Genomic DNA, 24,871 nt, shown 5'->3' with positions numbered 1-24,871 from the left:
CATGAAAAGATTTCGACTTCAAAAAAGTCTAAGATTTTCATGAAAAGATTTCTGCTTCAAAAAAGTTGAAAATTTTCATGAAAAGATTTCGGCTTCAAAAAGTTGAAAATTTTCATGAAAAGATTTCGACTTCAAAAAAGTCTAAGATTTTCATGAAAAGATTTCTGCTTCAAAAAAGTTGAAAATTTTCATGAAAAGATTTCGGCTTCAAAAAAGTTGACCATTTTCATGAAAAGATTTCGGCTTCAAAAAAGTTGAACATTTTCATGAAAAGATTTCGGCTTCAAAAAGTTGAAAATTTTCATGAAAAGATTTCGGCTTCAAAAAGTTGAAAATTTATATGAAAAGATTTCGGCTTCAAAAAAGTTGACCATTTTCATGAAAAGATTTCGGCTTCAAAAAAGTTGAAAATTTTCATGAAAAGATTTCGGCTTCAAAAAAGTTGAAAATTTTCATGAAAAGATTTCGGCTTCAAAAAAGTTGACCATTTTCATGAATAGATTTCGGCATCCAAAAAGTTGAACATTTTCATGAAAAGATTTCGGCTTCAAAAAAGTTGACCATTTTCATGAAAAGATTTCGGCTTCAAAAAAGTTGACCATTTTCATGAAAAGATTTCGATTCCAAAAAGTTGAAAATTTTCATGAAAAGACTTCTGCTTCAAAAAAGTTGAAAATTTTCATGAAAAGATTTCGACTTCAAAAAAGTTGAAAATTTTCATGAAGTATTTCTGCTTCAAAAAAGTTGAAAATTTACATGAAAAGATTTCGACTTCAAAAAAGTCTAAGATTTTCATGAAAAGATTTCTGCTTCAAAAAAGTTGAAAATCTTCATGAAAAGATTTCGGCTTCAAAAAGTTGAAAATTTTCATGAAAAGATTTCTGCTTCAAAAAAGTTGACCATTTTCATGAAAAGATTTCGGCTTCAAAAAAGTTGCCCATTTTCATGAAAAGATTTCGGCTTCAAAAAAGTTGTCCATTTTCATGAAAAGATTTCGGCTTCAAAAAGTTGAAAATTTTCAAGAAAAGATTTCGGCTTCAAAAAAGTTGACCATTTTCATGAAAAGATTTCGGCTTCAAAAAGTTGAAAATTTTCATGAAAAGATTTCGGCTTCAAAAAAGTTGACCATTTTCATGAAAAGATTTCGGCTTCAAAAAAGTTGACCATTTTCATGAAAAGATTTCGATTTCAAAAAGTTGAAAATTTTCATGAAAAGATCTCGGCTTCAAAAAAGTTGAAAATTTTCATGAAGTATTTCGGCTTCAAAAAAATGGAACATTTTCATGAAAAGATTTCGGTTTCAAAAAAGTTGAAAATTTACATGAAAAGATTTCGACTTCAAAAAAGTCTAAGATTTTCATGAAAAGATTTCGGCTTCAAAAAAGTTGAACATTTTCATGAAAAGATTTCGGCTTCAAAAAAGTTGAAAATTTTCATGAAGTATTTCGGTTTGAAAAAAATGGAACATTTTCATGAAAAGATTTCGGCTTCAAAAAAGTTGAACATTTTCATGAAAAGACTTCTGCTTCAAAAAAGTTGAAAATTTACATGAAAAGATTTCGACTTCAAAAAAGTTGAAAATTTTCATGAAGTATTTCGGCTTCAAAAAAATGGAACATTTTCATGAAAAGATTTCGGCTTCAAAAAAGTTGAACATTTTCATGAAAAGATTTCTGCTTCAAAAAAGTTGAAAATTTACATGAAAAGATTTCGACTTCAAAAAAGTCTAAGATTTTCATGAAAAGATTTCTGCTTCAAAAAAGTTGAAAATCTTCATGAAAAGATTTCGGCTTCAAAAAGTTGAAAATTTTCATGAAAAGATTTCTGCTTCAAAAAAGTTGACCATTTTCATGAAAAGATTTCGGCTTCAAAAAAGTTGACCATTTTCATGAAAAGATTTCGGCTTCAAAAAAGTTGAAAATTTTCATGAAAAGATTTCGGCTTCAAAAAGTTGAAAATTTTCAAGAAAAGATTTCGGCTTCAAAAAAGTTGACCATTTTCATGAAAAGATTTCGGCTTCAAAAAGTTGAAAATTTTCATGAAAAGATTTCGGCTTCAAAAAAGTTGACCATTTTCATAAAAAGATTTCGGCTTCAAAAAAGTTGACCATTTTCATGAAAAGATTTCGATTTCAAAAAGTTGAAAATTTTCATGAAAAGATCTCGGCTTCAAAAAAGTTGAAAATTTTCATGAAGTATTTCGGCTTCAAAAAAATGTAATATTTTCATGAAAAGATTTCGGCTTCAAAAAGTTGAAAATTTTCAAGAAAAGATTTCGACTTCAAAAAAGTCTAAGATTTTCATGAAAAGATTTCTGCTTCAAAAAAGTTGAAAATTTTCATGAAAAGATTTCGGCTTCAAAAAAGTTGAAAATTTTCATGAAAAGATTTCGGCTTCAAAAAAGTTGAAAATTTTCATGAAGTATTTCGGTTTGAAAAAAATGGAACATTTTCATGAAAAGATTTCGGCTTCAAAAAAGTTGAACATTTTCATGAAAAGACTTCTGCTTCAAAAAAGTTGAAAATTTACATGAAAAGATTTCGACTTCAAAAAAGTTGAAAATTTTCATGAAGTATTTCGGCTTCAAAAAAATGGAACATTTTCATGAAAAGATTTCGGCTTCAAAAAAGTTGAACATTTACATGAAAAGATTTCGACTTCAAAAAAGTCTAAGATTTTCATGAAAAGATTTCTGCTTCAAAAAAGTTGAAAATCTTCATGAAAAGATTTCGGCTTCAAAAAGTTGAAAATTTTCATGAAAAGATTTCGACTTCAAAAAAGTCTAAGATTTTCATGAAAAGATTTCTGCTTCAAAAAAGTTGAAAATTTTCATGAAAAGATTTCGGCTTCAAAAAAGTTGACCATTTTCATGAAAAGATTTCGGCTTCAAAAAAGTTGAACATTTTCATGAAAAGATTTCGGCTTCAAAAAAGTTGAACATTTTCATGAAAAGATTTCGGCTTCAAAAAGTTGAAAATTTTCATGAAAAGATTTCGGCTTCAAAAAGTTGAAAATTTATATGAAAAGATTTCGGCTTCAAAAAAGTTGACCATTTTCATGAAAAGATTTCGGCTTCAAAAAAGTTGAAAATTTTCATGAAAAGATTTCGGCTTCAAAAAAGTTGACCATTTTCATGAAAACATTTCGGCTTCAAAAAAGTTGAACATTTTCATGAAAAGATTTCGGCTTCTAAAAGTTGAACATTTACATGAAAAGATTTCGGTTTCAAAAAAGTTGAAAATTTACATGAAAAGATTTCGACTTCAAAAAAGTCTAAGATTTTCATGAAAAGATTTCGGCTTCAAAAAAGTTGAACATTTTCATGAAAAGATTTCGGCTTCAAAAAAGTTGAAAATTTTCATGAAGTATTTCGGTTTGAAAAAAATGGAACATTTTCATGAAAAGATTTCGGCTTCAAAAAAGTCTAAGATTTTCATGAAAAGATTTCTGCTTCAAAAAAGTTGAAAATTTTCATGAAAAGATTTCGGCTTCAAAAAAGTTGACCATTTTCATGAAAAGATTTCGGCTTCAAAAAAGTTGAACATTTTCATGAAAAGATTTCGGCTTCAAAAAGTTGAAAATTTTCATGAAAAGATTTCGGCTTCAAAAAGTTGAAAATTTATATGAAAAGATTTCGGCTTCAAAAAAGTTGACCTTTTTCATGAAAAGATTTCGGCTTCAAAAAAGTTGAAAATTTTCATGAAAAGATTTCGGCTTCAAAAAGTTGAACATTTTCATGAAAAGATTTCGGCTTCAAAAAGTTGAAAATTTTCATGAAAAGATTTCCGTTTCAAAAAGTTGAAAATTTTCATGAAAAAATCTCGGCTTCAAAAAAGTTGAACATTTTCATGAAAAGATTTCGGCTTCAAAAAAGTTGAACATTTTCATGAAAAGATTTCTGCTTCAAAAAAGTTGAAAATTTACATGAAAAGATTTCGGCTTCAAAAAAGTTGACCATTTTCATGAAAAGATTTCGGCTTCAAAAAAGTTGACCATTTTCATGAAAAGATTTCGGCTTCAAAAAAGTTGAAAATTTTCATGAAAAGATTTCGGCTTCAAAAAGTTGAAAATTTTCATGAAAAGATTTCGGCTTCCAAAAAGTTGACGATTTTCATGAAAAGATTTCGGCTTCAAAAAGTTGAAAATTTTCATGAAAAGATTTCTGCTTCAAAAAAGTTGACCATTTTCATGAAAAGATTTCGGCTTCAAAAAAGTTGACCATTTTCATGAAAAGATTTCGGTTTCAAAAAGTTGAAAATTTTCATGAAAAGATTTCGGCTTCAAAAAGTTGAAAATTTATATGAAAAGATTTCGGCTTCAAAAAAGTTGAAAATTTACATGAAAAGATTTCGGTTTCAAAAAAGTTGAAAATTTACATGAAAAGAATTCGACTTCAAAAAAGTCTAAGATTTTCATGAAGTATTTCGGCTTCAAAAAAATGGAACATTTTCATGAAAAGATTTCGGTTTCAAAAAGTTGAAAATTTTCATGAAAAGATCTCGGCTTCAAAAAAGTTAAAAATTTTCATGAAGTATTTCGGCTTCAAAAAAATGTAACATTTTCATGAAAAGATTTCGGCTTCAAAAAAGTTGAACATTTTTATGAAAAGATTTCTGCTTCAAAAAAGTTGAAAATTTACATGAAAAGATTTCGACTTCAAAAAAGTTGAAAATTTTCATGAAGTATTTCGGCTTCAAAAAAATGGAACATTTTCATGAAAAGATTTCTGCTTCAAAAAAGTTGAAAATTTTCATGAAAAGATTTCGGCTTCAAAAAGTTGAAAATTTTCATGAAAAGATTTCGGCTTCAAAAAGTTGAAAATTTTCATGAAAAGATTTCGGCTTCAAAAAAGTTGACCATTTTCATGAAAAGATTTCGGCTTCAAAAATGTTGAACATTTTCATGAAAAGATTTCGGCTTCAAAAAGTTGAAAATTTTCATGAAAAGATTTCGGTTTCAAAAAGTTGAACATTTTCATGAAAAGATCTCGGCTTCAAAAAAGTTGAACATTTACATGAAAAGATTTCGGTTTCAAAAAAGTTGAAAATTTACATGAAAAGATTTCGACTTCAAAAAAGTCTAAGATTTTCATGAAAAGATTTCGGCTTCAAAAAAGTTGAACATTTTCATGAAAAGATTTCGGCTTCAAAAAAGTTGAAAATTTTCATGAAGTATTTCGGTTTGAAAAAAATGGAACATTTTCATGAAAAGATTTCGGCTTCAAAAAAGTTGAACATTTACATGAAAAGATTTCGGCTTCAAAAAGTTGAAAATTTTCATGAAAAGATTTCGGCTTCAAAAAAGTTGACCATTTTCATGAAAAGATTTCGGCTTCAAAAAAGTTGACCATTTTCATGAAAAGATTTCGGTTTCAAAAAGTTGAAAATTTTCATGAAAAGATCTCGGCTTCAAAAAAGTTGAAAATTTTCATGAAGTATTTCGGCTTCAAAAAAATGGAACATTTTCATGAAAAGATTTCTGCTTCAAAAAAGTTGAACATTTTCATGAAAAGATTTCGGCTTCAAAAAGTTGAAAATTTTCATGAAAAGATTTCGGCTTCAAAAAGTTGAAAATTTTCATGAAAAGATTTCTGCTTCAAAAAAGTTGACCATTTTCATGAAAAGATTTCGGCTTCAAAAAAGTTGATAATTTTCATGAAAAGATTTCGGCTTCAAAAAGTTGAAAATTTTCATGAAAAGATTTCGGCTTCAAAAAAGTTGACCATTTTCATGAAAAGATTTCGGCTTCAAAAAGTTGAACATTTTCATGAAAAAATTTCGGCTTCAAAAAAGTTGACCATTTTCATGAAAAGATTTCGGCTTCAAAAAACTTGACCATTTTCATGAAAAGATTTCGATTTCAAAAAGTTGAAAATTTTCATGAAAAGATCTCGGCTTCAAAAAAGTTGAAAATTTTCATGAAGTATTTCGGCTTCAAAAAAATGTAACATTTTCATGAAAAGATTTCGGCTTCAAAAAAGTTGAACATTTTTATGAAAAGATTTCTGCTTCAAAAAAGTTGAAAATTTACATGAAAAGATTTCGACTTCAAAAAAGTTGAAAATTTTCATGAAGTATTTCGGCTTCAAAAAAATGGAACATTTTCATGAAAAGATTTCTGCTTCAAAAAAGTTGAAAATTTTCATGAAAAGATTTCGACTTCAAAAAGTTGACCATTTTCATGAAAAGATTTCGGCTTCAAAAATGTTGAACATTTTCATGAAAAGATTTCGGTTTCAAAAAAGTTGAAAATTTTCATGAAAAGATTTCGGCTTCAAAAATGTTGAACATTTTCATGAAAAGATTTCGGCTTCAAAAAAGTTGAACATTTTCATGAAAAGATTTCGGCTTCAAAAAAGTTGAACATTTACATGAAAAGATTTCGGTTTCAAAAAAGTTGAAAATTTACATGAAAAGATTTCGGCTTCAAAAAAGTCTAAGATTTTCATGAAAAGATTTCGGCTTCAAAAAAGTTGAAAATTTTCATGAAGTATTTCGGTTTGAAAAAAATGGAACATTTTCATGAAAAGATTTCGGCTTCAAAAAAGTTGAACATTTTCATGAAAAGACTTCTGCTTCAAAAAAGTTGAAAATTTACATGAAAAGATTTCGACTTCAAAAAAGTTGAAAATTTTCAAGAAGTATTTCGGCTTCAAAAAAATGGAACATTTTCATGAAAAGATTTCGGCTTCAAAAAAGTTGAACATTTTCATGAAAAGATTTCTGCTTCAAAAAAGTTGAAAATTTACATGAAAAGATTTCGACTTCAAAAAAGTCTAAGATTTTCATGAAAAGATTTCTGCTTCAAAAAAGTTGAAAATCTTCATGAAAAGATTTCGGCTTCAAAAAGTTGAAAATTTTCATGAAAAGATTTCTGCTTCAAAAAAGTTGACCATTTTCATGAAAAGATTTCGGCTTCAAAAAAGTTGACCATTTTCATGAAAAGATTTCGGCTTCAAAAAGTTGAAAATTTTCATGAAAAGATTTCGGCTTCAAAAAAGTTGACCATTTTCATGAAAAGATTTCGGCTTCAAAAAAGTTGACCATTTTCATGAAAAGATCTCGGCTTCAAAAAAGTTGAAAATTTTCATGAAGTATTTCGGCTTCAAAAAAATGTAACATTTTCATGAAAAGATTTCGGCTTCAAAAAAGTTGAACATTTTTATGAAAAGATTTCTGCTTCAAAAAAGTTGAAAATTTACATGAAAAGATCTCGGCTTCAAAAAAGTTGAAAATTTTCATGAAGTATTTCGGCTTCAAAAAAATGTAACATTTTCATGAAAAGATTTCGGCTTCAAAAAAGTTGAACATTTTTATGAAAAGATTTCTGCTTCAAAAAAGTTGAAAATTTACATGAAAAGATTTCGACTTCAAAAAAGTTGAAAATTTTCATGAAGTATTTCGGCTTCAAAAAAATGGAACATTTTCATGAAAAGATTTCTGCTTCAAAAAAGTTGAAAATTTTCATGAAAAGATTTCGGCTTCAAAAAGTTGAAAATTTTCATGAAAAGATTTCGGCTTCAAAAAGTTGAAAATTTTCATGAAAAGATTTCGGCTTCAAAAAAGTTGACCATTTTCATGAAAAGATTTCGGCTTCAAAAATGTTGAACATTTTCATGAAAAGATTTCGGCTTCAAAAAGTTGAAAATTTTCATGAAAAGATTTCGGTTTCAAAAAGTTGAAAATTTTCATGAAAAGATCTCGGCTTCAAAAAAGTTGAACATTTTCATGAAAAGATTTCGGCTTCAAAAAAGTTGAACATTTACATGAAAAGATTTCGGTTTCAAAGAAGTTGAAAATTTACATGAAAAGATTTCAACTTCAAAAAAGTCTAAGATTTTCATGAAAAGATTTCGGCTTCAAAAAAGTTGAAAATTTTCATGAAGTATTTCGGTTTGAAAAAAATGGAACATTTTCATGAAAAGATTTCGGCTTCAAAAAAGTTGAACATTTTCATGAAAAGACTTCTGCTTCAAAAAAGTTGAAAATTTACATTAAAAGATTTCGACTTCAAAAAAGTTGAAAATTTTCAAGAAGTATTTCGGCTTCAAAAAAATGGAACATTTTCATGAAAAGATTTCGGCTTCAAAAAAGTTGAAAATTTTCATGAAGTATTTCGGTTTGAAAAAAATGGAACATTTTCATGAAAAGATTTCGGCTTCAAAAAAGTTGAACATTTTCATGAAAAGACTTCTGCTTCAAAAAAGTTGAAAATTTACATGAAAAGATTTCGACTTCAAAAAAGTTGAAAATTTTCATGAAGTATTTCGGCTTCAAAAAAATGGAAAATTTTCATGAAAAGATTTCGGCTTCAAAAAAGTTGAACATTTTCATGAAAAGATTTCGGCTTCAAAAAGTTGAAAATTTTCATGAAAAGATTTCGGCTTCAAAAAAGTTGACCATTTTCATGAAAAGATTTCGGCTTCAAAAAAGTTGACCATTTTCATGAAAAGATTTCTGCTTCAAAAAAGTTGAAAATTTACATGAAAAGATTTCGACTTCAAAGAAGTTGAAAATTTTCATGAAAAGATTTCGGCTTCAAAAAGTCTAAGATTTTCATGAAAAGATTTCGGCTTCAAAAAGTTGAAAATTTTCATGAAAAGATTTCGGCTTCAAAAAAGTTGACCATTTTCATGAAAAGATTTCGGCTTCAAAAAAGTTGAACATTTTCATGAAAAGATTTCTGCTTCAAAAAAGTTGAAAATTTACATGAAAAGATTTCGACTTCAAAAAAGTCTCAGATTTTCATGAAAAGATTTCGACTTCAAAAAAGTCTAAGATTTTCATGAAAAGATTTCTGCTTCAAAAAAGTTGAAAATTTTCATGAAAAGATTTCGGCTTCAAAAAGTTGAAAATTTTCATGAAAAGATTTCGGCTTCAAAAAAGTTGACCATTTTCATGAAAAGATTTCGGCTTCAAGAAGTTGACCATTTTCATGAAAAGATTTCTGCTTCAAAAAAGTTGAAAATTTACATGAAAAGATTTCGACTTCAAAAAAGTTGAAAATTTTCATGAAAAGATTTCGGCTTCAAAAAAGTTGACCATTTTCATGAAAAGATTTCGGCTTCAAAAATGTTGAACATTTTCATGAAAAGATTTCGGCTTCAAAAAGTTGAAAATTTTCATGAAAAGATCTCGGCTTCAAAAAAGTTGAACATTTTCATGAAAAGATTTCGGCTTCAAAAAAGTTGAACATTTACATGAAAAGATTTCGGTTTCAAAAAAGTTGAAGATTTTCATGAAAAGATTTCGGCTTCAAAAAAGTTGAACATTTTCATGAAAAGATTTCGGCTTCAAAAAAGTTGAAAATTTTCATGAAGTATTTCGGTTTGAAAAAAATGGAACATTTTCATGAAAAGATTTCGGCTTCAAAAAAGTTGACCATTTTCATGAAAAGATTTCTGCTTAAAAAAGTTGAAAATTTTCATGAAAAGATTTCGGCTTCAAAAAAGTTGACCATTTTCATGAAAAGATTTCGGCTTCAAAAAAGTTGACAATTTTCATGAAAAGATTTCGATTTCAAAAAGTTGAAAATTTTCATGAAAAGATCTCGGCTTCAAAAAAGTTGAAAATTTTCATGAAGTATTTCGGCTTCAAAAAAATGTAACATTTTCATGAAAAGATTTCGGCTTCAAAAAAGTTGACCATTTTCATGAAAAGATTTCGGCTTCAAAAAGTTGAAAATTTTCATGAAAAGATTTCGGCTTCAAAAAAGTTGACCATTTTCATGAAAAGATTTCGGCTTCAAAAATGTTGAACATTTTCATGAAAAGATTTCGGCTTCAAAAAGTTGAAAATTTTCATGAAAAGATTTCGGTTTCAAAAAGTTGAAAATTTTCATGAAAAGATCTCGGCTTCAAAAAAGTTGAACATTTTCATGAAAAGATTTCGGCTTCAAAAAAGTCTAAGATTTTCATGAAAAGATTTCTGCTTCAAAAAAATTGAAAATCTTCATGAAAAGATTTCGGCTTCAAAAAGTTGAAAATTTTCATGAAAAGATTTCTGCTTCAAAAAAGTTGACCATTTTCATGAAAAGATTTCGGCTTCAAAAAGTTGAAAATTTTCATGAAAAGATCTCTGCTTCAAAAAAGTTGAAAATTTTCATGAAGTATTTCGGCTTCAAAAAAATGTAACATTTTCATGAAAAGATTTCGGCTTCAAAAAAGTTGAACATTTTTATGAAAAGATTTCTGCTTCAAAAAAGTTGAAAATTTACATGAAAAGATTTCGACTTCAAAAAAGTTGAAAATTTTCATGAAGTATTTCGGCTTCAAAAAAATGGAAAATTTTCATGAAAAGATTTCGGCTTCAAAAAAGTTGAACATTTTCATGAAAAGATTTCGGCTTCAAAAAGTTGAAAATTTTCATGAAAAGATTTCGGCTTCAAAAAAGTTGACCATTTTCATGAAAAGATTTCGGCTTCAAAAAAGTTGACCATTTTCATGAAAAGATTTCTGCTTCAAAAAAGTTGAAAATTTACATGAAAAGATTTCGACTTCAAAGAAGTTGAAAATTTTCATGAAAAGATTTCGGCTTCAAAAAGTCTAAGATTTTCATGAAAAGATTTCGGCTTCAAAAAGTTGAAAATTTTCATGAAAAGATTTCGGCTTCAAAAAAGTTGAACATTTTTATGAAAAGATTTCTGCTTCAAAAAAGTTGAAAATTTACATGAAAAGATTTCGACTTCAAAAAAGTTGAAAATTTTCATGAAGTATTTCGGCTTCAAAAAAATGGAACATTTTCATGAAAAGATTTCTGCTTCAAAAAAGTTGAAAATTTACATGAAAAGATTTCGGTTTCAAAAAAGTTGAAGATTTTCATGAAAAGATTTCGGCTTCAAAAAAGTTGAACATTTACATGAAAAGATTTCGGTTTCAAAAAAGTTGAAGATTTTCATGAAAAGATTTCGGCTTCAAAAAAGTTGAACATTTTCATGAAAAGATTTCGGCTTCAAAAAAGTTGAAAATTTTCATGAAGTATTTCGGTTTGAAAAAAATGGAACATTTTCATGAAAAGATTTCGGCTTCAAAAAAGTTGAACATTTTCATGAAAAGACTTCTGCTTCAAAAAAGTTGAAAATTTACATGAAAAGATTTCGACTTCAAAAAAGTTGAAAATTTTCATGAAGTATTTCGGCTTCAAAAAAATGGAACATTTTCATGAAAAGATTTCGGCTTCAAAAAAGTTGACCATTTTCATGAAAAGATTTCGGCTTCAAAAAAGTTGAACATTTTCATGAAAAGATTTCGGCTTCAAAAAGTTGAAAATTTTCATGAAAAGATTTCTGCTTCAAAAAAGTTGACCATTTTCATGAAAAGATTTCGGCTTCAAAAAGTTGAAAATTTTCATGAAAAGATCTCTGCTTCAAAAAAGTTGAAAATTTTCATGAAGTATTTCGGCTTCAAAAAAATGTAACATTTTCATGAAAAGATTTCGGCTTCAAAAAAGTTGAACATTTTTATGAAAAGATTTCTGCTTCAAAAAAGTTGAAAATTTACATGAAAAGATTTCGACTTCAAAAAAGTTGAAAATTTTCATGAAGTATTTCGGCTTCAAAAAAATGGAAAATTTTCATGAAAAGATTTCGGCTTCAAAAAAGTTGAACATTTTCATGAAAAGATTTCGGCTTCAAAAAGTTGAAAATTTTCATGAAAAGATTTCGGCTTCAAAAAAGTTGACCATTTTCATGAAAAGATTTCGGCTTCAAAAAAGTTGACCATTTTCATGAAAAGATTTCTGCTTCAAAAAAGTTGAAAATTTACATGAAAAGATTTCGACTTCAAAGAAGTTGAAAATTTTCATGAAAAGATTTCGGCTTCAAAAAGTCTAAGATTTTCATGAAAAGATTTCGGCTTCAAAAAGTTGAAAATTTTCATGAAAAGATTTCGGCTTCAAAAAAGTTGAACATTTTTATGAAAAGATTTCTGCTTCAAAAAAGTTGAAAATTTACATGAAAAGATTTCGACTTCAAAAAAGTTGAAAATTTTCATGAAGTATTTCGGCTTCAAAAAAATGGAACATTTTCATGAAAAGATTTCTGCTTCAAAAAAGTTGAAAATTTACATGAAAAGATTTCGGTTTCAAAAAAGTTGAAGATTTTCATGAAAAGATTTCGGCTTCAAAAAAGTTGAACATTTACATGAAAAGATTTCGGTTTCAAAAAAGTTGAAGATTTTCATGAAAAGATTTCGGCTTCAAAAAAGTTGAACATTTTCATGAAAAGATTTCGGCTTCAAAAAAGTTGAAAATTTTCATGAAGTATTTCGGTTTGAAAAAAATGGAACATTTTCATGAAAAGATTTCGGCTTCAAAAAAGTTGAACATTTTCATGAAAAGACTTCTGCTTCAAAAAAGTTGAAAATTTACATGAAAAGATTTCGACTTCAAAAAAGTTGAAAATTTTCATGAAGTATTTCGGCTTCAAAAAAATGGAACATTTTCATGAAAAGATTTCGGCTTCAAAAAAGTTGACCATTTTCATGAAAAGATTTCGGCTTCAAAAAAGTTGAACATTTTCATGAAAAGATTTCGGCTTCAAAAAGTTGAAAATTTTCATGAAAAGATTTCGGTTTCAAAAAGTTGAAAATTTTCATGAAAAGATCTCGGCTTCAAAAAAGTTGAACATTTTCATGAAAAGATTTCGGCTTCAAAAAAGTTGAACATTTACATGAAAAGATTTCGGTTTCAAAAAAGTTGAAAATTTACATGAAAAGATTTCGACTTCAAAAAAGTCTAAGATTTTCATGAAAAGATTTCGGCTTCAAAAAAGTTGAACATTTTCATGAAAAGATTTCGGCTTCAAAAAAGTTGAATATTTTCATGAAGTATTTCGGTTTGAAAAAAATGGAACATTTTCATGAAAAGATTTCTGCTTCAAAAAAGTTGAAAATTTACATGAAAAGATTTCGACTTCAAAAAAGTCTAAGATTTTCATGAAAAGATTTCGACTTCAAAAAAGTCTAAGATTTTCATGAAAAGATTTCTGCTTCAAAAAAGTTGAAAATTTTCATGAAAAGATTTCGGCTTCAAAAAGTTGAAAATTTTCATGAAAAGATTTCGGCTTCAAAAAAGTTGACCATTTTCATGAAAAGATTTCGGCTTCAAAAAAGTTGACCATTTTCATGAAAAGATTTCTGCTTCAAAAAAGTTGAAAATTTACATGAAAAGATTTCGACTTCAAAAAAGTTGAAAATTTTCATGAAAAGATTTCGGTTTCAAAAAGTTGAAAATTTTCATGAAAAGATCTCGGCTTCAAAAAAGTTGAAAATTTTCATGAAAAGATTTCGGCTTCAAAAAGTTGAAAATTTTCATGAAAAGATCTCGGCTTCAAAAAAGTTGAAAATTTTCATGAAAAGATTTCGGCTTCAAAAAAGTTGAACATTTACATGAAAAGATTTCGGTTTCAAAAAAGTTGAAAATTTACATGAAAAGATTTCGACTTCAAAAAAGTTGAAAATTTTCATGAAGTATTTCGGCTTCAAAAAAATGGAACATTTTCATGAAAAGATTTCGGCTTCAAAAAAGTTGAACATTTTCATGAAAAGATTTCTGCTTCAAAAAAGTTGACCATTTTCATGAAAAGATTTCGGCTTCAAAAAAGTTGACCATTTTCATGAAAAGATTTCGCCTTCAAAAAAGTTGAAAATTTTCATGAAAAGATTTCGGCTTCAAAAAGTTGAAAATTTTCATGAAAAGATTTCGGCTTCAAAAAAGTTGACCATTTTCATGAAAAGATTTCGGCTTAAAAAAGTTGAAAATTTACATGAAAAGATTTCGGCTTCAAAAAAGTTGAAAATTTTCATGAAAAGATTTCGGCTTCAAAAAAGTTGACAATTTTCATGAAAAGATTTCGATTTCAAAAAGTTGAAAATTTTCATGAAAAGATCTCGGCTTCAAAAAAGTTGAAAATTTTCATGAAGTATTTCGGCTTCAAAAAAATGTAACATTTTCATGAAAAGATTTCGGCTTCAAAAAAGTTGACCATTTTCATGAAAAGATTTCGGCTTCAAAAAGTTGAAAATTTTCATGAAAAGATTTCGGCTTCAAAAAAGTTGACCATTTTCATGAAAAGATTTCGGCTTCAAAAATGTTGAACATTTTCATGAAAAGATTTCGGCTTCAAAAAGTTGAAAATTTTCATGAAAAGATTTCGGTTTCAAATAGTTGAAAATTTTCATGAAAAGATCTCGGCTTCAAAAAAGTTGAACATTTTCATGAAAAGATTTCGGCTTCAAAAAAGTCTAAGATTTTCATGAAAAGATTTCTGCTTCAAAAAAGTTGAAAATCTTCATGAAAAGATTTCGGCTTCAAAAAGTTGAAAATTTTCATGAAAAGATTTCGGCTTCAAAAAAGTTGACCATTTTCATGAAAAGATTTCGGCTTCAAAAAGTTGAAAATTTTCATGAAAAGATCTCTGCTTCAAAAAAGTTGAAAATTTTCATGAAGTATTTCGGCTTCAAAAAAATGTAACATTTTCATGAAAAGATTTCGGCTTCAAAAAAGTTCAACATTTTTATGAAAAGATTTCTGCTTCAAAAAAGTTGAAAATTTACATGAAAAGATTTCGACTTCAAAAAAGTTGAAAATTTTCATGAAGTATTTCGGCTTCAAAAAAATGGAACATTTTCATGAAAAGATTTCTGCTTCAAAAAAGTTGAAAATTTACATGAAAAGATTTCGGTTTCAAAAAAGTTGAAGATTTTCATGAAAAGATTTCGGCTTCAAAAAAGTTGAACATTTACATGAAAAGATTTCGGTTTCAAAAAAGTTGAAGATTTTCATGAAAAGATTTCGGCTTCAAAAAAGTTGAACATTTTCATGAAAAGATTTCGGCTTCAAAAAAGTTCAAAATTTTCATGAAGTATTTCGGTTTGGAAAAAATGGAACATTTTCATGAAAAGATTTCGGCTTCAAAAAAGTTGAACATTTTCATGAAAAGACTTCTGCTTCAAAAAAGTTGAAAATTTACATGAAAAGATTTCGACTTCAAAAAAGTTGAAAATTTTCATGAAGTATTTCGGCTTCAAAAAAATGGAACATTTTCATGAAAAGATTTCGGCTTCAAAAAAGTTGAACATTTTCATGAAAAGATTTCTGCTTCAAAAAAGTTGAAGATTTTCATGAAAAGATTTCGGCTTCAAAAAGTTGAAAATTTTCATGAAAAGATTTCGACATCAAAAAAGTCTAAGATTTTCATGAAAAGATTTCTGCTTCAAAAAAGTTGAAAATTTTCATGAAAAGATTTCGGCTTCAAAAAGTTGAAAATTTTCATGAAAAGATTTCGGCTTCAAAAAAGTTGAAAATCTTCATGAAAAGATTTCGGTTTCAAAAAGTTGAAAATTTTCATGAAAAGATTTCTGCTTCAAAAAAGTTGAAAATTTTCATGAAAAGATTTCGGCTTCAAAAAAGTTGACCATTTTCATGAAAAGATTTCGGCTTCAAAAAAGTTGAACATTTTCATGAAAAGATTTCGGCTTCAAAAAGTTGAAAATTTTCATGAAAAGATTTCGGTTTCAAAAAGTTGAAAATTTTCATGAAAAGATCTCGGCTTCAAAAAAGTGTAAGATTTTCATGAAAAGATTTCGGCTTCAAAAAAGTTGAACATTTTCATGAAAAGACTTCTGCTTCAAAAAAGTTGAAAATTTACATGAAAAGATTTCGACTTCAAAAAAGTTGAAAATTTTCATGAAGTATTTCGGCTTCAAAAAAATGGAACATTTTCATGAAAAGATTTCGGCTTCAAAAAGTTGAAAATTTTCATGAAAAGATTTCTGCTTCAAAAAAGTTGACCATTTTCATGAAAAGATTTCGGCTTCAAAAAAGTTGACCATTTTCATGAAAAGATTTCGCCTTCAAAAAAGTTGAAAATTTTCATGAAAAGATTTCGGCTTCAAAAAGTTGAAAATTTTCATGAAAAGATTTCGGCTTCAAAAAAGTTGACCATTTTCATGAAAAGATTTCGGCTTCAAAAAGTTGAAAATTTTCATGAAAAGATTTCGGCTTCAAAAAAGTTGACCATTTTCATGAAAAGATTTCGGCTTCAAAAAAGTTGACAATTTTCATGAAAAGATTTCGATTTCAAAAAGTTGAAAATTTTCATGAAAAGATCTCGGCTTCAAAAAAGTTGAAAATTTTCATGAAGTATTTCGGCTTCAAAAAAATGTAACATTTTCATGAAAAGATTTCGGCTTCAAAAAAGTTGACCATTTTCATGAAAAGATTTCGGCTTCAAAAAGTTGAAAATTTTCATGAAAAGATCTCTGCTTCAAAAAAGTTGAAAATTTTCATGAAGTATTTCGGCTTCAAAAAAATGTAACATTTTCATGAAAAGATTTCGGCTTCAAAAAGTTGAAAATTTTCATGAAAAGATTTCGGCTTCAAAAAGTTGAAAATTTTCATGAAAAGATCTCTGCTTCAAAAAAGTTGAAAATTTTCATGAAGTATTTCGGCTTCAAAAAAATGTAACATTTTCATGAAAAGATTTCGGCTTCAAAAAAGTTGAACATTTTTATGAAAAGATTTCTGCTTCAAAAAAGTTGAAAATTTACATGAAAAGATTTCGACTTCAAAAAAGTTGAAAATTTTCATGAAGTATTTCGGCTTCAAAAAAATGGAACATTTTCATGAAAAGATTTCTGCTTCAAAAAAGTTGAAAATTTTCATGAAAAGATTTCGGCTTCAAAAAGTTGAAAATTTTCATGAAAAGATTTCGATTTCAAAAAGTTGAAAATTTTCATGAAAAGATCTCGGCTTCAAAAAAGTTGAAAATTTTAATGAAGTATTTCGGCTTCAAAAAAATGGAACGTTTTCATGAAAAGATTTCTGCTTCAAAAAAGTTGAAAATTTTCATGAAAAGATTTCGGCTTCAAAAAAGTTGACAATTTTCATGAAAAGATTTCGATTTCAAAAAGTTGAAAATTTTCATGAAAAGATCTCGGCTTCAAAAAAGTTGAAAATTTTAATGAAGTATTTCGGCTTCAAAAAAATGTAACATTTTCATGAAAAGATTTCGGCTTCAAAAAAGTTGACCATTTTCATGAAAAGATTTCGGCTTCAAAAAGTTGAAAATTTTCATTAAAAGATTTCGGCTTCAAAAAAGTTGACCATTTTCATGAAAAGATTTCGGCTTCAAAAAAGTTGACAATTTTCATGAAAAGATTTCGATTTCAAAAAGTTGAAAATTTTCATGAAAAGATCTCGGCTTCAAAAAAGTTGAAAATTTTCATGACGTATTTCGGCTTCAAAAAAATGTAACATTTTCATGAAAAGATTTCGGCTTCAAAAAAGTTGACCATTTTCATGAAAAGATTTCGGCTTCAAAAAAGTTGACCATTTTCATGAAAAGATTTCGGTTTCAAAAAGTTGAAAATTTTCATGAAAAGATCTCTGCTTCAAAAAAGTTGAAAATTTTCATGAAGTATTTCGGCTTCAAAAAAATGTAACATTTTCATGAAAAGATTTCGACTTCAAAAAAGTTGAAAATTTTCATGAAGTATTTCGGCTTCAAAAAAATGGAACATTTTCATGAAAAGATTTCAGCTTCAAAAAAGTTGAAAATTTTCATGAAAAGATTTTGGTTTCAAAAAGTTGAAAATTTTCATGAAGTATTTCGGCTTCAAAAAAATGGAACATTTTCATGAAAAGATTTCGGCTTCAAAAAAGTTGAACATTTTCATGAAAAGATTTCTGCTTCAAAAAAGTTGAAAATTTACATGAAAAGATTTCGACTTCAAAAAAGTCTAAGATTTTCATGAAAAGATTTCTGCTTCAAAAAAGTTGAAAATTTTCATGAAAAGATTTCGGCTTCAAAAAGTTGAAAATTTTCATGAAAAGATTTCGACTTCAAAAAAGTCTAAGATTTTCATGAAAAGATTTCTGCTTCAAAAAAGTTGACCATTTTCATGAAAAGATTTTGGCTTCAAAAAAGTTGAACATTTTCATGAAAAGATTTCGGCTTCAAAAAGTTGAAAATTTTCATGAAAAGATTTCGGCTTCAAAAAGTTGAAAATTTATATGAAAAGATTTCGGCTTCAAAAAAGTTGACCATTTTCATGAAAAGATTTCGACTTCAAAAAAGTCTAAGATTTTCATGAAAAGATTTCTGCTTCAAAAAAGTTGAAAATTTACATGAAAAGATTTCGACTTCAAAAAAGTTGAAAATTTTCATGAAGTATTTCGGCTTCAAAAAAATGGAACATTTTCATGAAAAGATTTCTGCTTCAAAAAAGTTGAAAATTTTCATGAAAAGATTTCGGCTTCAAAAAGTTGAAAATTTTCATGAAAAGATTTCGGCTTCAAAAAGTTGAAAATTTTCATGAAAAGATTTCGGCTTCAAAAAAGTTGACCATTTTCATGAAAAGATTTCGGCTTCAAAAATGTTGAACATTTTCATGAAAAGATTTCGGCTTCAAAAAGTTGAAAATTTTCATGAAAAGATTTCGGTTTCAAAAAGTTGAAAAATTTCATGAAAAGATCTCGGCTTCAAAAAAGTTGAACATTTTCATGAAAAGATTTCTGCTTCAAAAAAGTTGAACATTTACATGAAAAGATTTCGGTTTCAAAAAAGTTGAAAATTTACATGAAAAGATTTCGGTTTCAAAAAAGTTGAAAATTTACATGAAAAGATTTCGACTTCAAAAAGTTGAAAATTTTCATGAAAAGATTTCGGCTTCAAAAAAGTTGACCATTTTCATGAAAAGATTTCGGCTTCAAAAATGTTGAACATTTTCATGAAAAGATTTCGGCTTCAAAAAGTTGAAAATTTTCATGAAAAGATTTCGGTTTCAAAAAGTTGACCATTTTCATGAAAAGATCTCGGCTTCAAAAAAGTTGAACATTTTCATGAAAAGATTTCGGTTTCAAAAAAGTTGAAAATTTACATGAAAAGATTTCGACTTCAAAAAAGTCTAAGATTTTCATGAAAAGATTTCGGCTTCAAAAAAGTTGAACATTTTCATGAAAAGATTTCGGCTTCAAAAAAGTTGAAAATTTTCATGAAGTATTTCGGTTTGAAAAAAATGGAACATTTTCATGAAAAGATTTCTGCTTCAAAAAAGTTGACCATTTTCATGAAAAGATTTCGGTTTCAAAAAGTTGAAAATTTTTATGAAGTATTTCGGCTTCAAAAAAATGTAACATTTTCATGAAAAGATTTCGGCTTCAAAAAAGTTGAACATTTTTATGAAAAGATTTCTGCTTCAAAAAAGTTGAAAATTTACATAAAAAGATTTCGACTTCAAAAAAGTTGAAAATTTTCATGAAGTATTTCGGCTTCAAAAAAATGGAACATTTTCATGAAAAGATTTCTGCTTCAAAAAAGTTGAACATTTTCATGAAAAGATTTCGGCTTCAAAAAGTTGAAAATTTTCATGAAACGATTTCGGCTTCAAAAAAGTTGACCATTTTCATGAAAAGATTTCGGCTTCAAAAAAGTTGAAAATTTTCATGAAAAGATTTCGGCTTCAAAAAAGTTGAACATTTTCATGAAAAGATTTCGATTTCAAAAAGTTGAAAATTTTCATGAAAAGATCTCGGCTTCAAAAAAGTTGAAAATTTTCATGAAGTATTTCGGCTTCAAAAAAATGTAACATTTTCATGAAAAGATTTCGGCTTCAAAAAAGTTGACCATTTTCATGAAAAGATTTCGGCTTCAAAAAGTTGAAAATTTTCATGAAAAGATTTCGGCTTCAAAAAAGTTGACCATTTTCATGAAAAGATTTCGGCTTCAAAAAAGTTGACAATTTTCATGAAAATATTTCGATTTCAAAAAGTTGAAAATTTTCATGAAAAGATCTCGGCTTCAAAAAAGTTGAAAATTTTCATGAAGTATTTCGGCTTCAAAAAAATGTAACATTTTCATGAAAAGATTTCGGCTTCAAAAAAGTTGACCATTTTCATGAAAAGATTTCGGCTTCAAAAAGTTGAAAATTTTCATGAAAAGATTTCGGCTTCAAAAAAGTTGACCATTTTCATGAAAAGATTTCGGCTTCAAAAAAGTTGACCATTTTCATGAAAAGATTTCGGTTTCAAAAAGTTGAAAATTTTCATGAAAAGATCTCTGCTTCAAAAAAGTTGAAAATTTTCATGAAGTATTTCGGCTTCAAAAAAATGTAACATTTTCATGAAAAGATTTCGGCTTCAAAAAAGTTGAACATTTTTATGAAAAGATTTCTGCTTCAAAAAAGTTGAAAATTTACATGAAAAGATTTCGACTTCAAAAAAGTTGAAAATTTTCATGAAGTATTTCGGCTTCAAAAAAATGGAACATTTTCATGAAAAGATTTCTGCTTCAAAAAAGTTGAAAATTTTCATGAAAAGATTTCGGCTTCAAAAAGTTGAAAATTTTCATGCAAAGATTTCGGCTTCAAAAAAGTTGACCATTTTCATGAAAAGATTTCGGCTTCAAAAATGTTGAACATTTTCATGAAAAGATTTCGGCTTCAAAAAGTTGAAAATTTTCATGCAAAGATTTCGGCTTCAAAAAAGTTGACCATTTTCATGAAAAGATTTCGGCTTCAAAAATGTTGAACATTTTCATGAAAAGATTTCGGCTTCAAAAAGTTGAAAATTTTCATGAAAAGATTTCGGTTTCAAAAAGTTGAAAATTTTCATGAAAAGATCTCGGCTTCAAAAAAGTTGAACATTTTCATGAAAAGATTTCGGCTTCAAAAAAGTTGAACATTTACATGAAAAGATTTCGGTTTCAAAAAAGTTGAAAATTTACATGAAAAGATTTCGACTTCAAAAAAGTCTAAGATTTTCATGAAAAGATTTCGGCTTCAAAAAAGTTGAACATTTTCATGAAAAGACTTCTGCTTCAAAAAAGTTGAAAATTTACATGAAAAGATTTCGACTTCAAAAAAGTTGAAAATTTTCATGAAGTATTTCGGCTTCAAAAAAATGGAACATTTTCATGAAAAGATTTCGGCTTCAAAAAAGTTGAACATTTTCATGAAAAGATTTCTGCTTCAAAAAAGTTGAAAATTTACATGAAAAGATTTCGACTACAAAAAAGTTGAAAATTTTCATGAAGTATTTCGGCTTCAAAAAAATGGAACATTTTATGAAAAGATTTCTGCTTCAAAAAAGTTGAAAATTTTCATGAAAAGATTTCGGTTTCAAAAAGTTGAAAATTTTCATGAAAAGATCTCGGCTTCAATAAAGTTGAAAATTTTCATGAAGTATTTCGGTTTGAAAAAAATGAAACATTTTCATGAAAAGATTTCGGCTTCAAAAAAGTTGAACATTTTCATGAAAAGATTTCTGCTTCAAAAAAGTTGAAAATTTTCATGAAAAGATTTCGACTTCAAAAAAGTTGAAAATTTTCATGAAGTATTTCGGCTTCAAAAAAATGGAACATTTTCATGAAAAGATTTCGGCTTCAACAAAGTTGAACATTTTCATGAAAAGATTTCTGCTTCAAAAAAGTTGAAAATTTACATGAAAAGATTTCGACTTCAAAAAAGTCTAAGATTTTCATGAAAAGATTTCGGCTTCAAAAAAGTTGAAAATTTACATGAAAAGATTTCGACTTCAAAAAAGTCTAAGATTTTCATGAAAAGATTTCGGCTTCAAAAAAGTTAAAAATTTTCATGAAAAGATTTCGGCTTCAAAAAGTGGAAAATTTTCATGAAAAGATTTCGGCTTCAAAAAAGTTGACCATTTTCATGAAAAGATTTTGGCTTCAAAAAAGTTGACCATTTTCATGAAAAGATTTCGGCTTCAAAAAAGTTGAAAATTTTCATGAAAAGATTTCGGCTTCAAAAAGTTGAAAATTTACATGAAAAGATTTCGACTTCAAAAAAGTCTAAGATTTTCATGAAAAGATTTCTTCTTCAAAAAAGTTGACCATTTTCATGAAAAGATTTCGGCTTCAAAAAAGTTGAAAATTTTCATGAAAAGATTTCGGTTTCAAAAAGTTGAAAATTTTTATGAAGTATTTCGGCTTCAAAAAAATGTAACATTTTCATGAAAAGATTTCGGCTTCAAAAAAGTTGAACATTTTTATGAAAAGATTTCTGCTTCAAAAAAGTTGAAAATTTACATAAAAAGATTTCGGCTTCAAAAAGTTGAAAATTTTCATGAAACGATTTCGGCTTCAAAAAAGTTGACCATTTTCATGAAAAGATTTCGGCTTCAAAAAAGTTGAAAATTTTCATGAAAAGATTTCGGCTTCAAAAAAGTTGACCATTTTCATGAAAAGATTTCGACTTCAAAAAAGTTGAACATTTTCATGAAAAGATTTCTGCTTCAAAAAAATTGAAAATTTTCATGAAAAGATTTCGGCTTCAAAAAGTTGAACATTTTCATGAAAAGATTTCAGCTTCAAAAAAGTTGAAAATTTTCATGAAAAGATTTTGGTTTCAAAAAGTTGAAAATTTTCATGAAGTATTTCGGCTTCAAAAAAATGTAACATTTTCATGAAAAGATTTCGGCTTCAAAAAAGTTGAACATTTTCATGAAAAGATTTCGGCTTCAAAAAAGTTGAACATTTTTATGAAGTAATTTGGCTTCAAAAAAATGTAACATTTTCATGAAAAGATTTCGGCTTCAAAAAAGTTGAACATTTTCATGAAAAGATTTCGGCTTCAAAAAGTTGAAAATTTTCATGAAAAGATTTCGACTTCAAAAAAGTTGACCATTTTCATGAAAAGATTTCGGCTTCAAAAAAGTTGAACATTTTCATGAAGTATTTCGGCTTCAAAAAAATGGAACATTTTCATGAAAAGATTTCGGCTTCAAAAAAGTTGAACATTTTCATGAAAAGATTTCTGCTTCAAAAAAGTTGAAAATTTACATGAAAAGATTTCGACTTCAAAAAAGTCTAAGATTTTCATGAAAAGATTTCTGCTTCAAAAAAGTTGAAAATTTTCATGAAAAGATTTCTGCTTCAAAAAAGTTGAAAATTTTCATGAAAAGATTTCGGCTTCAAAAAGTTGAAAATTTTCATGAAAAGATTTCGGCTTCAAAAAGTTGAAAATTTTCATGAAAAGATTTCGGCTTCAAAAAAGTTGACCATTTTCATGAAAAGATTTCGGCTTCAAAAAGTTGAAAATTTTCATGAAAAGATTTCGGCTTCAAAAAAGTTGACCATTTTCATGAAAAGATTTCGGCTTCAAAAAAGTTGAACATTTTCATGAAAAGATTTCGGTTTCAAAAAGTTGAAAATTTTCATGAAAAGATCTCTGCTTCAAAAAAGTTGAAAATTTTCATGAAGTATTTCGGCTTCAAAAAAATGTAACATTTTCATGAAAAGATTTCGGCTTCAAAAAAGTTGAACATTTTTATGAAAAGATTTCTGCTTCAAAAAAGTTGAAAATTTACATGAAAAGATTTCGACTTCAAAAAAGTTGAAAATTTTCATGAAGTATTTCGGCTTCAAAAAAATGGAACATTTTCATGAAAAGATTTCTGCTTCAAAAAAGTTGAAAATTTTCATGAAAAGATTTCGGCTTCAAAAAGTTGAAAATTTTCATGAAAAGATTTCGGCTTCAAAAAGTTGAAAATTTTCATGAAAAGATTTCGGCTTCAAAAAAGTTGACCATTTTCATGAAAAGATTTCGGCTTCAAAAATGTTGAACATTTTCATGAAAAGATTTCGGCTTCAAAAAGTTGAAAATTTTCATGAAAAGATTTCAGTTTCAAAAAGTTGAAAATTTTCATGAAAAGATTTCGGCTTCAAAAAAGTTGAACATTTACATGAAAAGATTTCGGTTTCAAAAAAGTTGAAAATTTACATGAAAAGATTTCGATTTCAAAAAGTTGAAAATTTTCATGAAAAGATCTCGGCTTCAAAAAAGTTGAAAATTTTCATGAAGTATTTCGGCTTCAAAAAAATGTAACATTTTCATGAAAAGATTTCGGCTTCAAAAAAGGTGACCATTTTCATGAAAAGATTTCGGCTTCAAAAAAGTTGAAAATTTACATGAAAAGATTTCGACTTCAAAAAAGTTGAAAATTTTCATGAAGTATTTCGGCTTCAAAAAAATGGAACATTTTCATGAAAAGATTTCTGCTTCAAAAAAGTTGAAAATTTTCATGAAAAGATTTCGGCTTCAAAAAGTTGAAAATTTTCATGAAAAGATTTCGGCTTCAAAAAGTTGAAAATTTTCATGAAAAGATTTCGGCTTCAAAAAAGTTGACCATTTTCATGAAAAGATTTCGGCTTCAAAAATGTTGAACATTTTCATGAAAAGATTTCGGCTTCAAAAAGTTGAAAATTTTCATGAAAAGATTTCAGTTTCAAAAAGTTGAAAATTTTCATGAAAAGATTTCGGCTTCAAAAAAGTTGAACATTTACATGAAAAGATTTCGGTTTCAAAAAAGTTGAAAATTTACATGAAAAGATTTCGGTTTCAAAAAAGTTGAAAATTTACATGAAAAGATTTCGACTTCAAAAAGTTGAAAATTTTCATGAAAAGATTTCGGCTTCAAAAAAGTTGACCATTTTCATGAAAAGATTTCGGCTTCAAAAAGTTGACAATTTTCATGAAAAGATTTCGATTTCAAAAAGTTGAAAATTTTCATGAAAAGATCTCGGCTTCAAAAAAGTTGAAAATTTTCATGAAGTATTTCGGCTTCAAAAAAATGTAACATTTTCATGAAAAGATTTCGGCTTCAAAAAAGTTGAACATTTTTATGAAAAGATTTCTGCTTCAAAAAAGTTGAAAATTTACATGAAAAGATTTCGACTTCAAAAAAGTTGAAAATTTTCATGAAGTATTTCGGCTTCAAAAAAATGGAACATTTTCATGAAAAGATTTCTGCTTCAAAAAAGTTGAAAATTTTCATGAAAAGATTTCGGCTTCAAAAAGTTGAAAATTTTCATGCAAAGATTTCGGCTTCAAAAAAGTTGACCATTTTCATGAAAAGATT

This window comes from Labrus bergylta, chromosome 22 (assembly GCF_963930695.1).
Source record: "Labrus bergylta chromosome 22, fLabBer1.1, whole genome shotgun sequence".
Lineage (NCBI taxonomy): Eukaryota > Metazoa > Chordata > Actinopteri > Labriformes > Labridae > Labrus > Labrus bergylta.
This window is presented reverse-complemented; position numbering follows the sequence as displayed.